Here is a 15,070-nt window from a genome sequence, read left to right as displayed (position 1 = left end):
GAGTTGTCCTAAGGACACAGGAGCTGTCCGTACAGTGAACGTAGCATGCATGCACATGCGCAGTAGAAACGTAAGTATTGTGAACATCGCGCCTGTTCCTAACTGTCCATCGCACTTGTGTCGCACTTTGAAGTAGTTTGAGAACCTGAACACTGTCCGTAGGACACTTGTGCGCATGCACACATTTGATTCTTTGCATTTGCTGTCCAGGAGACTTTCATTACTGGGGTGGATGTATGGAGGACGTCATCATGTGACCGCACCTACGCTGAGTGTGGGGACAAATTTTCGCGGTTGGTGTGCTTCCGCAACAATACAAATGACCTTGTAGACACAAGGCAAAGTATTGTAGAGTGTAAAAATGTAATTTCACACATCCCAAACAATAGGCCACCTCAGGACTTGCTGTATAAAATTTGTGTATGGCTTTGTAGGGATGAAGACGGTCACGAGGCACACCCCTTCACCCCTACAAAAGGCCACACCCCCAAGCGCATCTTCATTGTCCTTCTAGCTATAACGGATTGAGGTGTGTTGCCTTTACTGCTGTAGTGACCAAAAGGAAATTAATCGGTATGGCTTCCATGACTGCTGTTGGGTCATTAGCCTCTGCACCACCACTTTGAAGTAGTTTGAGAACCTGAACACTGTCCGTAGGACACTTGTGCGCATGCACACATTTGATTCTTTGCATTTGCTGTCCAGGAGACTTTCATTACTGGGGTGGATGTATGGAGGACGTCATCATGTGACCGCACCTACGCTGAGTGTGGGGACAAATTTTCGCGGTTGGTGTGCTTCCGCAACAATACAAATGACCTTGTAGACACAAGGCAAAGTATTGTAGAGTGTAAAAATGTAATTTCACACATCCCAAACAATAGGCCACCTCAGGACTTGCTGTATAAAATTTGTGTATGGCTTTGTAGGGATGAAGACGGTCACGAGGCACACCCCTTCACCCCTACAAAAGGCCACACCCCCAAGCGCATCTTCATTGTCCTTCTAGCTATAACGGATTGAGGTGTGTTGCCTTTACTGCTGTAGTGACCAAAAGGAAATTAATCGGTATGGCTTCCATGACTGCTGTTGGGTCATTAGCCTCTGCACCACCACCAAACCCGCCACCACCACCACCTCACCAAGGGCCTGCAGAGAAATATATGGGTGAGGATGTAGAGATCGAGGAAAAAGAGGAGGAAGAGAGTGAAGTGGAGGAACTCTGCACTAGGAGCACTCGGCGGGAGTCGTGGGTATGGCGGTTGTTTTCCGTTTATGGGAATGTACCAAAAGCACGTGCGAACCCGGTGAAGTGTAACCAGTGCGAGTGTCATGATCCCTGCTTCCAAGGGGTCAGGACTGGCCCCACGACCTTGGAAGCAGGCCCATAACTCTGATCCCAGGAACCAGCCAGTCCCGATTGGGACCTTTTGGACCTTGTCCTGGCATCAGTGGCGCCAGGCTCATGATGGTGACCGGTCCTGGCACTGGAAGCGCCGGGCTCATATCTCATATTAGGTAAGAGTGCTTGGTGGACCTACCTGTAGCAGACCATGCTGCTTACTTACCAGCTAACTGGTCTCCTGATCCTTCTCTGCCTGGGACTACTTTTCTGTCTGGGTGGAGCAGGAGCCAGCGCCCCTGCACAAGACGCAGGATGGAGAGCCCGGCAATTACCTATATAAGGTAAGCGCAATATCAACCCAGTTCCACGGGGAAAGAAAGGGCGAGAGGGGCAAGGAACTTTCAAAACCTTCCAAACACTAATACCTTGGTTTACCCTTGCAGACATCTCACTCTCCAGCTTAAACTGTCGGTGGGAAGGGGGCCCAGTCCGGGAGCAAAATGAACCCTGCGCCTAACACTGAAGACAGTATCCTCGCCAGATCAAGACCTGCGCCTCGGGGGGAACCAGGTGAGCGTTACAGAACGTGAAGCCTTACCTCATAATTCCCGCCCAGGCGCAATGGAAACCTCAGACACAGACCAGTTGGCCCAATTACTCGCGGAGTTGAGGGCGGAAGTACACGCTGCACGTCAGGAAACAAATGCCCTAAGGAGGGAGTTAGTGGTCTCCAAAGAGCGAACAGACGATTTGGCTAGACAATTGCTGCAAGCCCAAGCTGGACAAACTCCTCTACCAACCACAAGTGGGGGCCATGCTCCTCCAGCTTCCTCGAATCCGGTGCAAATCAATCTACCAGGAAATATACCTTTGGCTCCGCCCGAACGCTTTTCAGGTGATCCGAAAAGGTTTGCTGTGTTCTTCAATCAATGTCGCTTGCACTTTTTGTGCAGACCCGCCGCTTTTCCATCGGACCAGGCTAAAGTGGCCTTCGTGCTCTCTTATCTCAGTGGCAGTGCCGCAGATTGGTCTGTTCCTTTAGTGTCTCAAGATGACCCCATTCTCCATAACTTCCAGGACTTCCAAGCCAGTATGGAGAAACTGTTCGCAAGGCACTATCAGGGACAGGCCTTGGACAATGAACTTCTTTCACTACGACAGGGCAATCAAGATCTTCTGACTTATATTGCATCATTTAACAGACTAGTGGTGGAAACCGGATGGCCGGAGGATAAGAGGATCACACTGTTTTACAGAGGCCTGCGTGGGGAATTAAAAGACGTTCTGGCTCAAGTGGTAAATCCTCCACAAGACTGTTCCGAATATATCGATCTGGTAGTGCAATTTGATCATCGTCTACAGATTCGGAAAGCCGATCGATCCAGATTTGAAACCCGACTTTTTTCAAGGCCACAAAGTTCTACGAAAGGAACTGATTCTGTGGAACCCATGCAAATAGGGGGTGTAAAAGGACCTTTAACCCAAAAGGAGAGAGAAAGGAGGAGACAACTGCAATTATGCCTGTATTGCGGAAACTCAGGGCACTTTCTTCGAGATTGTCCAGTGAAGCCCAAGAAGAAGATAGTAGGGGCGTCTGATAAAGGTACCGAGAATTCTGAGCCGGGAAACGACCTCGCCCGGCAAGTGTAGAGGTCCGCTTGCCGAGCGTTAAAACCAGTTCTTTGACCTCGCATTTCATCATGCCCATGGTCCTCGTGAGTCCTGAACAACCTAAGCGTATGCATGCCATTAAAGCATACATTGATAGTGGCGCAATCGGGAATTACTTGTACTGTGAACTGGCCACCAGGATGAATCTATCTCTTTGTCCAAAGACAGTGAAAGATGTCATTACCACCGTGGATGGGACGGAAATAGCTTCCGGACCCGTAACTCACACCACCATGGAAGTAACGTTAGTAAGCCAAGATGGGCATCAAGAGAAGATCGTGTTTGATGTGATCAAGGCCCCGCAGTTTCAAGTCATCTTGGGAGTTCCTTGGTTGGCGAAACACAATCCTCAAATTGATTGGCGAGCAAAGACAATCCGGTTTCCAGAATGCGCTTCTACCTGCTACCCTCAGCCCTCCACCAAACTAGCTGCAACTGTTTCTGAGAGTCCACAACTGCCTCCTGAATACCAGGAATTCCAAGATGTCTTTCGGAAAGACCAAGCTAATTCTTTGCCTCCCCACAGATCATACGACTGTCAGATAGACCTGATTCCCGGATCCACTCCTCCGTGCAGTCGGATTTATGCCCTTACTGAACCTGAAAATCTCCACCTAAGGCAATATTTGGACCAGTACCTGGCTAATGGATTCATCCGTCCTTCGAAGTCCCTGGCCTCCTCAGCTTTGTTCTTCGTACCAAAAAAGGAGGGAGACTTAAGAACGTGTATAGACTACCGTGCCCTGAACCAGATTACAATTAAGAACAGGTATCCATTGCCATTGATCCCAGAACTACTTGACCAAGTCAAAAACGCCTGCATATATACTAAGTTGGACCTCAGAGGAGCCTACCATTTGGTGCGAATAAAGGAGGGCGATGAATGGAAGACGGCCTTTCGTACCAAGTATGGACTGTTCGAGTATCAAGTGATGCCTTTCGGGTTGTGTAACGCACCGGCCGCATTCCAGTTCTTTATGAATGACGTGCTCCGTGAACTCATTGATGTGTGTGTAGTTGTATATATTGACGACATTCTGGTTTATTCGTCCTCTGAGGCAGAACACCAAAAACACGTCACCGCAGTACTGGAGAGGCTCCGCAAACACAAACTTTTTGCAAAATTAGAGAAGTGCGTCTTTCATGTCACTGAGGTCGAATTTTTGGGATTTATTTTGTCACCTAACGGAGTTCACATGGACTCGAGGAAAGTAGACGCAATCATCAAGTGGCCCTCACCAACATCTGTAAAAGGGGTTCAAAGTATGTTGGGCTTCGCCAACTTCTATCGCAGGTTTATTCCAGACTTCTCTCGGGTAGTCCAACCCATTACAGCTCTCCTCAGAAAAAACAAACGTTTTGAATGGTCTACCGAGGCAGAACAAGCCTTTCAGGAGCTAAAGACTAAATTTACCTCCGCCCCGATTTTAAAACATCCCCGCACGGAACTACCTTACATCATCGAGACCAATGCCTCCAGCCTTGCTATGGGAGCAGTGCTTTCACAAAGAGATCCAGAAACCAACCAGTTGCACCCCGTGGCGTTTTGGTCTCGCAAATTATCAGCCCCAGAAATCAATTACACCATTACCGATAAGGAACTGTTGGCTATTAAGTCCGCCTTTAAGGCCTGGCGGCATTATCTCCTAGGAGCCCGACACACAGTCACTGTCATTACTGACCATCGTAATCTACAGTATCTTAAATCAGCCAAAGCTCAATCCTCCAGACAACTTCGCTGGGCATTATTTTTTGCCGAATTTGATTTTATAATCACCTACCGACCAGGCAATAAGAATGGTAAAGCGGATGCCCTCTCTCGAATTGGAGTAGATGAACACATGGTTAACCCTGAGCTCGTACCTGTTATTCCTGAACAAAGAATCCTAGGTCTGATCGGCATGCAATCCATTGAAGAAATTGAAGCCCAGGTTAAACAACTTGTAACTCCAACAGACATACAAAAATGGCAGCTTCAGGGGGAAGACTTCACAGTAAAGAACGACTTATTATACTTCAAGGAACAACTTTATCTACCCTGTACCAGCTTACAAAATCAAGTCATCTCTTGTTATCACGACTCCTTAATGGAAGGACACCCCGGTATGGCCAAGACCTCGGAAAAGGTCAAGCGTCACTTTTGGTGGCCATCTTGGAGAAAAGACATCAGAAACTTTGTCATGTCCTGTGGAGTGTGCGCCCAGAACAAGAGTCCTAAGGAAAAACCAGCAGGCCTCTTACAACCAATTGAAATCCCACCTCATCCCTGGCATACCCTTTCCATGGACTTTATCACCGACTTACCTCCATGTTCCGGATACAATACAATCCTGGTAATCGTAGACTTATTTTCAAAAATGGCACATTTCATCCCACTAAAGGGGTTACCGTCAGCAGCAATCCTGGCTCGAGAATTTCTTGAAAACATCGTTCGGTTGCATGGCTTTCCTTCAGTTTTAATCTCAGACAGAGGAAGTCAATTCATCTCCCACTTCTGGCGGAGTTGCTGTCGGTTGGCTCAAATTGATGTGAGGCTTTCCACCAGTCACCACCCACAAACCGATGGTCAGACCGAAAGGACCAATCAGACTTTGGAACAGTACCTACGCTGCATGCTGCAACAGACAGGAGGAACTTGGAAAGACATCCTTTGGATAGCCGAGTACGCTTACAATAACTCAGTCCACTCTGGAACCGGAAAGACCCCGTTTTTTCTTTTGTATGGTAATCATCCTCGAACCTCTAACCTGGATCCACCTCAGGATCTTGGAACACCAGCAGTTGACCACCTACATTCAACCATCACCCAAGCCTTCAAGGAAGCTACTACCCACCTTCAAAGGGCCAAGGAACAATACAAGAAAGGAGCAGATCAACATCGAAAGGAAGCCCCTCAATACCAAATAGGAGATCAAGTCTGGTTATCCACCAAATATTTACACCTAAAGGGACCACGCACCTTTAACCCAAGATACCTGGGACCCTACTCTGTCACTGCCATAATAAATCCAGTAGCGGTCAAGTTGGATTTACCCCCTCGCATGAAAATGCACCCAGTCTTCCATGTTTCACTACTAAAACCTGTTGAACCAGAAACCCGATTGACTAAATCTCCTGAACCTATCCTAGTCGACGGAGAACTTGAGTTTGAAATCAAAAATATCCTGGATTCCAAGATCTCCAAATCAAAACTACACTACCTGATTGACTGGAAAGGCTACGGCCCCCAAGAAAGATCTTGGGAACCTGCAGAACATGTACATGCACCCCGACTAATCAAGAAATTTCATCGGACATTTCCTAACAAACCAAGACCTCCGGAGAAGTCAACCTTGGGAGGGGCCTTGAGGGGGGGTACTGTCATGATCCCTGCTTCCAAGGGGTCAGGACTGGCCCCACGACCTTGGAAGCAGGCCCATAACTCTGATCCCAGGAACCAGCCAGTCCCGATTGGGACCTTTTGGACCTTGTCCTGGCGTCAGTGGCGCCAGGCTCATGATGGTGACCGGTCCCGGCACTGGAAGCGCCGGGCTCATATCTCATATTAGGTAAGAGTGCTTGGTGGACCTACCTGTAGCAGACCATGCTGCTTACTTACCAGCTAACTGGTCTCCTGATCCTTCTCTGCCTGGGACTACTTTTCTGTCTGGGTGGAGCAGGAGCCACTCCCTGGAAGCAGAACACAGGAACTCTTCTAGAAATCTGGAACTCTTTTCTTACCTGGGTGGGGCCGTGGAAGAAGACGCCTAAGCACTACAGAAGGCTATTTAAATCACACCCGATTGATTTCACGTGCTTCGCGTTATTCTGCATCTGCAGCAGGACGCTCACCGTGTCAGCTCCAGGACACCTCCAGCTCCAGATCCTGTGAATACGAAATAACCTGCTGGGATCCAACCTTCTGTCTTCTTCAGTCTTCTGCAGCTCCTGCAAGACAAGGGCACAGGTTAGGCTACAGCAAAGGCAGCGAATCTACTTACCAAATCCAACGGCAGCATCCGAAGCGCCTTTTTCTGCCTTTCTCTTCCGGCATCCGACATCTGCAAAGAGAAAGAACATTGGCCAGTAATATTTAACTACAGAGCCCGCTTACCTTTGTTACGCCCATACCAACTCAGCTCGCGCTGCATTCCGGCACCTGCAAGGCAAGATACTTCGGTTAGTAACGCTTAGTTACAAGACTGCTCACCTGTGTTACGTTTGCTTCCAATCTGTTCGCGCGGCTCCTCTGCACCTGCAAAGACAAAAGAGACATTACGGTGCATTCTACAGCGCTAGAACAGTCTTTCTACTTACGTGCCATTAGAAGGATAATCTTCATCGCCACAGCATCTGAAAAGGGAAAAGACATAGGCCCTCATTACGACCCTGGCGGAAATCGAAAAACGATGGCGGAAATGCAATACCGCCATCGAATAGCGCTCGGTGCGACTATGACCCGTCACCGCAAAGTACGAAGCCATTAGCGACACCGTAGTGAACGCCAACGCTAACTGCACCAAGCACGCGCGCGCGCGCCATGCCAAACCGCAAACACCACCATGGTGCAACGGTACGCCAATTCCGACCCTAGCGGACATGTACCTAACGCCATCAGGCATGGCGTAATGTACCATTCCGCCATGGCGAGAAGTACGGCATCGCGAATCAACCGTAAACGGCCCCACTGAGTGCCTGTACACCGCTCCCTGCCCACAAAGTACAACTCCCCGTAGGTGCAATGAAGCCACAATGCAACCATTGAAATGTACAAGTCACCCATGCATGCCAACGAACAAAAGAAACACAAGAGGGGCCAATGGGAGCTGCAGGGCACAGATGGCACGAATACAGAAGCCATCCCAATGGACATGACCACAGTCCCCCACCAAGAAACGCACGCAAACACAGGCACCTGTGACCAGCAATATTCCGAAAATCACATCATTCCACCAGTCCACCTGGCTGACCGGCATCTGTTACACAAAACCCAATCCCCCGCCCCTGAGCATGACAACATTCAAACTGTCATATTGGCAGCCCCCATCCCTGACCTCACTGGGCTTCGTAGGCAAACGCGCACAGCACAGTACCACGCAACTAAACCCCGAAGCTGGAACCCAATGCAGATCTCCACACAATACATCGCCCCCCAAATAGGCATATGCCACATCACTTGCAAAGAAAAACGCTACACGGGCCAAATCAGAATAGAAATTTTATGCACATCAAAATCACCAAGCCCATACAGCCATCAGGCCATGAACTCCAAAACACTAATCACCATTGTGGGCTGCTTCCGCAAGAAATGACCAGCCACTACCTGTGTGTCGCCCTGTTCCCCCATGGTACACAGAGCCACATTCACGTACGAAAAGGCAACATGGAAGCGCACAGAACCGCAGGGCCGTCCCAATGGGGAGGCACTAGTCCAGCTGAAAGGCCGAAATGTTGCTCCGAGCCACCAGTACTGCGTAAGGGCATGTGGCCCATTGGCGATCGTCCCATAAGATCGTAATGCTGCTCCACTGATTAACACGAAGCAGCAGGTGTCGGGAGTAAAATCCATCTGCAGGAGTGGCATACAGATGGCAGTGGCAAAAGGGGAGGAGATACCTGTCAACCAAAAGAAAAGAAAAAGAACAGAATGGCCATCAGAACTACATTCCAACAACTCACTTCAATGATCACACGAAATCCACAGCCATATGCATGCTAGCCCACTCCAAAGGATCATCACCACCCCAAAACCACTTGCGACTCATAACCATCTATATCGAGGTGCAAACACCATCACAAACGAGTGTCTGAGGGCGCCTCGAGACAGGGAGGGCTCAACAAGGCCAGATGGACGATGGTCCCACTATGGCAGCCCTGCATCACATAGCGTAGGGGAGGCGGATAGATCCCAAGAAGCCCTGTACATGGCAAACTCTGTATCAAATCACCTGCCCATGCATCCATCCATCATTCCCTCATCCCGGGATCAAAATGCCTGAATAATTACTCACATAACATTAGAAACATCCATTGAGTCTGTGCGTTATGCAGCCTGCTAAATCCACAGTGCCCCAGCCCGTAATTCCAGTGTTGTGAAGTAACATGTATTTTGGAACGGACGGCCTCATCGCCCACGTAGCTATTGCGCATCCCAAACTATTCATATCAATCATTGCTCCCTCGCCATGGGCCCTGTCTCAAGGACATAGAACAATAGAACGTTACATTTGCAGTCAGACCTGTGGGCATCTCCTCGCCGCTAGCTGGAAACCGAAAGCGCCGCCCTTCGAATTCCTCATTTGCAACATCACGTCGAAAAGGCATCTGTGGCCGTTTGAAATCACTAATTATTCCATCGAGTGCGGCTGTGTGTGAAAATGGCAACTGCCTTCACCCACGAATGGGACGCCCCGCCCGTCGTTGCAACTCGGTACAGTGATGCATGAGGGCCCACCGTTACTCGAGTACTACGTTCCACTGACCCCTCACAAGTCTGTTCGCGACTGCACAGATAGTATGTGAAACAATGGGACCACAGCAGAATGAACATATCAACCAATCTTACACGGCCATCGGGTACAAATACATGATTGCAATAGCAAGATACAATTCCCCGAATTGCAGCGTTGTGCGCGGGACGTGCTCGGCCAAAGGGGAGAGCAGTTTGCACAGGTGGAATCAATCACCACAGGTGTAGGCCATACAGCCTGAAAACACATAAATTGCACAGCCAGTCTCCTCCCACAACCACACCGAAATGCTACCGGCAGGACTCGCGATGTTGGCCCTGGGGGACCTGATAGCACTGCAAGTGCTCCGACTCCAAGAAGTAGACGAACACCAACTACAACCAGCCGCACGGAGGAGACGCAGGAGGAGGAGGAGGCTAAGGCAGGGCCAGCAAGGCCCACCAGCACAGCCACTACCACCACGCAGGCAGCCCGCAATCCCACGCCTCCGAGCACATCCGTTCAACCTCACTGATGAGCAGATCCACACCCTCTACCGTCTGGACCGGGACACCATAGCCGCCATTGTGGACATGACACAGGCTGACCTTGTCAGCATGATAGATAGCCCAACCGCCATCCCACCCCTACTGAAGGTGGTGTCTGTACTACACTTCCTGGCCACAGGCACCTACCAGCACACAGTCGGACAGTTGCATGGCATTTCTCAGCCACTGTTCTCACGGACACTATTGCAAGTGCTCGATGCCCTCCTGAAGCACGCAGACGACTACATCTCTCTACCACGCTCGGAGCAGGAAATAACCAACACAAAAGTGGGATTCCATGCACTTGCCGGCATACCGGGTTGCATTGGTGCCATCGACTGCACCCATGTTGAATTGGTCGTCCCACATGCCATGGAGGCCCAGTACCGCAACCGAAAACAATTTCATTCCCTGAATGTACAGATGGTGTGTGACTCCAACAGGATCATTACACATTGTTGTGCCCGATTCCCTGGATCAACCCATGATTCTATGGTCTTGAGGAACTCTACAATACCACGCTACATGGAGCGACACGCAGGGAACAGATCCTGGCTACTCGGTGAGTCTCATTACATGCATGATGATGTGGGGTATGTGAATTGGCAATGACCTGCCAGGAAGGGGGGGGGGGGTGTGCGTACGTATCAATGGCATTCCACATCATACGTTTCTCGTCCACATACAGGTGATGCTGGATATCCACTGAAGAGATGGCTCCTCACACCAGTCCGGAACCCACGGGACCAGCATGAGGAGGACTACAACCATGCCCACTCACGTACCCGTGTAGTCATTGAACAGGCATTCGGCCTACTGAAGACCCGTTTCCGCTGCCTCAGCAGGTCTGGCGGGGCACTCCTGTACCGCCATGAGAAGGTTGCAAAGATGGTGATGGCATGTGTCATGCTCCACAACATGTGCGTACGTAGAAATGTGCCCATGCCCCCTGACGCAGAACTGCAAGCACCTGATGATGGTCATGATGAGGGTGGGGATGTGGCAGCACCTCATGGAGTCTGCGAGGCACCGGAGGCCCGTGACATTCGTCAGCATCTCATTGATGTATGCTTCTAGCACTCACGCCTGGTGGCTGATACATGGACACGGGACTCGTGGCACTGCGTGTGTCTGGGACATGCACAATATGGACTGTACGCCTATGATGGCCTAGTACACAAAGATCAATGTCCACACTTCTCATTGGTTGATCGTGCACTTTTTATGGCATATGTGATATCATGTTGAACACCCTATCGACCCGCCACCCAAGTGAGCCCAACACACCCCCTCCACCCTCCTACCTCCCCCCCGAACACCAGTGTCCAAAGATGCTCATTGTCAGTGGGCTGTCGCTATTGCATGCCCCCTCTGCGGGTATCAGGGGCACCCCTGCCTGTGGAGCGCAGGTTCCTTCCAGATCTACGTTGGGGGCTGCCCTGGACGGAACTTGCAACGGATGATGTGTCTGCCTGCTCACGTCCATGCATGTCCCTAAGGGTTTGCGAGAGCTCAGTGAGCACACGGCGCACTGCGGCAAGTTCGGCACATACGTCTTTGGACGTCGCATGCAGTTCCCCCCTCAGGCTCTCGGTGCTTCTCTCAATTTGTGCCCTTAGCGTCTCTGTACCTCTCTCCATTTCTGCCCTAAGTGTCTCAGTTGATGTTTCTATGTCTGCCTTAGTGCCCCCACATTCATCGGCATGGTCCTTGAGGAGTGTGGCCAGTTGCTGCTGTTGTTCGATCAACTGGTCGAGGGACTGTTGTCTCTGCTGGGCCATGGCCATTTGCGGGGGTGTCACAGAGGGGCTGTTGTCCTCATGTTGCCTTGCCACAGGGCTTGTGGGGGATGGCCAGTCGTCGTCTTGTGGGTGCCCCTGCGTGGTATCCTCATGTTGTACGGGATGGGACAGACAGGGGGATTGGGACAGGTCATGGATGGATCTGACTTCGGCATCCCCGTTTTCTGTGTCCGAGCATGCTGCCATCAATGGGGTGTCACCTATGGTGCTGCTGCCACCAGAGGCAGTGCCTTCTGTGGCATCCATTGGGGGGACCTGTGGTGGTGGTGTTGTGGGCATGCTGGCTGCTGGGGTGCCTGTTGATGTTCCCTCCTCTGTGCTGCCACCTGATTTGTGCTGCTGCCGTGTCTTGATGCGTGCAGCTGAGGTGGAGGGTCTCTGGCCGTTGGTCTTGGCCCTCTTTGCAGGTGTGCTGGTAGGGGTGTCCTGTAGCTCGTCGTTTGGATCGGACCCTGTGGTGGAGTAAAGGAGGGCGAGGGTTATTGATGGGTCAGTGGGAATTGGAATGGCATTGTATCACATGCATTGGGGTGGTACCTGAGGGTGATTTGGGTCGGGGTCTTGGAGGTGCTTTGATTTGTGTGTGGAGTGAGGGTGCAGTTGTTTGGCAGCCTGCAGTTAGGGTGTGCCTGCTGCACGTGTAGTGCGTGTATTAGGGGTTTTTAATTATTTATGTATTTATTGTGGGTTTTGACGTGCGCTTTCAGGCCGATGTGTGTGGACGTTCTCCTGGACATGTGTTTCTGTTGCACTATGTGGACGCATGGTACTTCACATGGATGGACTGTGTGGATTTGGCATTGTTTTATCTGGCCCACCTACCTGAATCTTTGGATGTCTGCACTCCTTTCTCCATCCCTCCGACTCCCTCTATGCTCTCCATTCCGATGGTGGAGGCACAGATTTCTTCCCAGGGGGTCAACTTGATGGGTGATTCAGGACCTCCCCCGGTGGCTGTGGCAATGTTGCGGTTGGCAGAGAGTATGCTGCGGACGCGTATCCGCAGGTCGTCCCATCGCTTGCGGCATTGCTGTGGGGTGCGGGGTGCGGTCCCCACCGCACTTACCCGCTGTGCCACCAGAGCCCATATGGCCTTCTTGTTTGCAAGTGCCGTCCTGGTCATTTGCGTGGAGAAGACGACGGCAGCATTCTCCTGGAGGGTCTCTGTTAGCACGGTGAGTTCCTCACGGGAGAAGTGGACCTGCCGCTTGCGGTCGCACGCTTTCTTCGCTACTTTTCCCATTTTTCTTGGTTTCGCTAGGGTGGTTGACGGGTTGGGGTGTGTTTCAGGGTAGTGATTTTAGTGGTTGTGTGGTTTTAGTGTTTTTATAGGTGTACGCCGGGATGTTTCCCGTTCCGGGCCCATGTTTTAACTTCCGTTTCCGTATATTTCCGGGCACCGTACTTTCCGGTAGGCGCACACTGCGGTGACCGCTAAGAGGGGTGGCGGTATTGCACCTAGGGCGCCGTACGGCGGCGGTGTGGGCCGTTTTGGGGTCATTTCCGCCATCGCGGACTTTGCACTTCCGCCGTGGCGTGGTGCTCGTGCCCGATGGGTCGGAATGGGCCGCACTTTGCTCCTTCGTGCAATGGCGGAAACGCTATTTACGCTGTGGCGCTCCGGTCAGTCGCTTTCCGCCAGGGTCGTAATGAGGGCCATAGACTTTAAAGACTTAAGACTTTTGAAAGAGAAGAGAACAATCTAAAAGGAACTTTATTACTTACAAGGCACGCTCGTGCATTAACGGCGTCTTCGCTCTCAGCAAATCCTCTGCTATCAAGAGGCAGAGCTCGCATCCAGTGAAGCAACTGGACCCAGCGCCCCTGCACAAGACGCAGGATGGAGAGCCCGGCAATTACCTATATAAGGTAAGCGCAATATCAACCCAGTTCCACGGGGAAAGAAAGGGCGAGAGGGGCAAGGAACTTTCCAAACCTTCCAAACACTAATACCTTGGTTTACCCTTGCAGACATCTCACTCTCCAGCTTAAACTGTCGGTGGGAAGGGGGCCCAGTCCGGGAGCAAAACGAACCCTGCGCCTAACACTGAAGACAGTATCCTCGCCAGATCAAGACCTGCGCCTCCGGGGGAACCAGGTGAGCGTTACAGCGAGGTGGTGTTGAGTCGTGGGAGATTTGGAGCGTACAGCTTTGGTACGACAACGACACCTCACTTGGTTCCATACTGCGGACATTCGCAAAGTGGTGCCATGTGTAGAGCATAGTCATTTGAGTTCCTCCACAGCATCCTCGGTAGCCAATCCTCCCACCACAAGAAACAGTCCTGTGGTGGAGCACCTTCCTCCAGCTGCCTCACAAGCCATTCGCAATGCTGTTGACCCTTACCTTTCAAAGGTGACAATAGTGTGCACGTATTGTGATGCAGTACTCTACAGGGGGGGGAGTTTTCAAAGTGCTTTTGAGGCTGCAGTCACCGAGCACCAGAAGATCTGCTCCTTACCTAAATAAAGCTCACCCTAAATCTTTCTCTGTTCAGTTGCCCGTTTTTATTCCCGTGGCTGGTGTCCCTTCCTTGACCTCCTTTCGCCTCTTCTCCTAGTGTGTCGTGTGCTGTTAAGCTATGAACGTAAAAACAACAGAAATTACAGAAACGGCTCTTTTCAGAGCCGCCTTTCTCAGTATAACAATATAACTATGAAGTAACGGCCGTAGACCCCTGCAAAGGTCTGAAAAAGTTTGCGGACAGTCATAGAGGAAAAAAGGGAGGGTGCATGCGGAGCAAACGCAATAAAGTGTACGTTTAGAGTAAGTGGCAGCTCTGAAAAGAGCCTTTCGGTGGTGTGTTGTGTGGGTCAAAAACAGTGGATTGGGGAAAATGGATTGTCAGATAGGTTAGTGTGATTGCAAAAGAGGCGGCAATGCATTTTGTACATTGTGTAGAAAAATCTGATTGCCAGCATTTGTGAGGTGGACTCCATCTCTGCAGAAAATGAAAGTGCTGCGAAACAAAATGTTGAAAGAGAACATGCCAACATCTCTTAAAAATGCACACACAGCCTTATTCACATTGTGTCTCGCTTTCTCCATTTGTGGACCAAACGCAGAAGAACGCAGCCATATTTGTCTTTGGGCAATATGGGAAAAAAGTATGTGACAATTTGGAAACATGTCCATGAGCTTGGCGAGTCCTTCCTTCATTGCAAATTGCAAAAAAATTCGAGTAACATGGCCTAAACTTTTTCCTCCACAATGAATGACCATTATATCTGGAGGACGCTCTGTCAGTAAAGTAACACAAAGAGGTACGAAGTCCA

This window comes from Ambystoma mexicanum, chromosome 5p (genome assembly GCF_040938575.1).
Source record: "Ambystoma mexicanum isolate Mex_15411 chromosome 5p, UKY_AmexF1_1, whole genome shotgun sequence".
In the NCBI taxonomy this organism is placed as follows: domain Eukaryota; kingdom Metazoa; phylum Chordata; class Amphibia; order Caudata; family Ambystomatidae; genus Ambystoma; species Ambystoma mexicanum.
The sequence above is the reverse complement of the archived record's forward strand: the minus strand, read 5'-3'. Positions refer to the sequence as shown.